We start from the raw sequence: 1445 nt of genomic DNA, 5'->3' as shown, positions 1-1445 counted from the left end.
CCTGAAAGGACCTTGAAGCGAAAACTAAGAGAAGCCAAGGCACAACTCTCTGTAGAGGACCTAACAGAAATCTTCAAAGAAGAAGAACCCATGGCAGCCGAAAACAACAACAATGCCAACAATGCAAGGAAGGTGCTGGGTGACTTTACTGCACCTACTCCCGACTTCTATGGGAGAAGCATCTCTATCCCTGCCATTGGAGCAAACAACTTTGAGCTTAAGCCTCAATTAGTTTCTCTAATGCAACAGAATTGCAAGTTCCATGGACTTCCATTGGAAGATCCTCATCAGTTTTTAGCTGAATTCTTGCAAATCTGTGACACTGTCAAGACTAATGGGGTTGACCCTGAGGTCTACAGACTTATGCTATTCCCTTTTGCTGTAAGAGACAGAGCTAGGACATGGTTGGACTCACAACCTAAAGAAAGCCTGAACTCTTGGGAAAAGCTAGTCAATGCCTTCTTGGCAAAGTTCTTTCCGCCTCAAAAATTGAGTAAGCTTAGAGTGGAAGTCCAAACTTTCAGACAGAAGGAAGGAGAATCCCTCTATGAAGCTTGGGAAAGATACAAACAATTAATCAGAAAGTGTCCCTCTGATATGCTTTCTGAATGGAGCATCATAGGTATTTTCTATGATGGTCTCTCTGAACTATCCAAGATGTCTTTGGATAGCTTTGCTGGAGGATCTCTTCATCTGAAGAAGACGCCTACAGAAGCTCAAGAACTAATTGAAATGGTTGCAAATAACCAATTAATGTACACTTCTGAAAGGAATCCTGTGAACAATGGGCAAAATCAGAAGAAAGGAGTTCTTGAGATTGACACTCTGAATGCCTTACTGGCTCAGAATAAAATATTGACTCAACAAGTCAATATGATTTCTCAAAGTCTGTCTGGAATGCAAAATGCACCAAGCAGTACTAAGGAAGCTTCATCTGAGGAAGAAGCTTATGATCCTGAGAACCCTTCAATGGAAGAGGTGAATTACATGGGAGAACCCTATGGAAACACCTATAATTCTTTATGGAGAAATCATCCAAATTTCTCATGGAAGGATCAACAGAGACCTCAATAAGGTTTCAACAATAATAATGGTGGAAGAAACAGGTTTAGCAATAGCAAGCCTTTTCCATCATCTTCTCAGCAACAGACAGAGAGTTCTAAGCAGAATACCTCTGACTTAGCAACCATGGTCTCTGATCTAATCAAAACCACTCAAAGTTTCATGACTGAAACAAGGTCCTCCATTAGAAACTTGGAGGCACAAGTGGGTCAGCTGAGCAAGAAAATTACTGAACTCCCTCCTAGTACTCTCCCAAGCAATACAGAAGAAAATCCAAAAGGAGAGTGCAAGGCCATCAACAGGGCCGAATTTGGAGAGGAGGAAGAGGCAGTGAACGCCACTGAGGAAGACCCCAATGGACGTCCACTGGCCTCCAATGAGTT

At 42.3% G+C, this 1445-nt stretch overlaps 1 non-coding gene across 1 annotated transcript; it reads right to left on the bottom strand.

Annotated features, from left to right (window-relative positions):
* Positions 1-495: 495 nt before the first annotated feature.
* Positions 496-603, bottom strand: LOC112799423 (small nucleolar RNA R71). Its single transcript, XR_003201005.1, has one exon. It is a non-coding gene; the product is annotated as a small nucleolar RNA R71 (small nucleolar RNA).
* Positions 604-1445: the final 842 nt, after the last annotated feature.

The sequence above is a fragment of the Arachis hypogaea genome, chromosome 4 (genome assembly GCF_003086295.3).
Source record: "Arachis hypogaea cultivar Tifrunner chromosome 4, arahy.Tifrunner.gnm2.J5K5, whole genome shotgun sequence".
NCBI lineage: Eukaryota > Viridiplantae > Streptophyta > Magnoliopsida > Fabales > Fabaceae > Arachis > Arachis hypogaea.
Note: the sequence above shows the minus strand (reverse complement) of the source record. Positions and strands in the feature narration are given on the sequence as shown.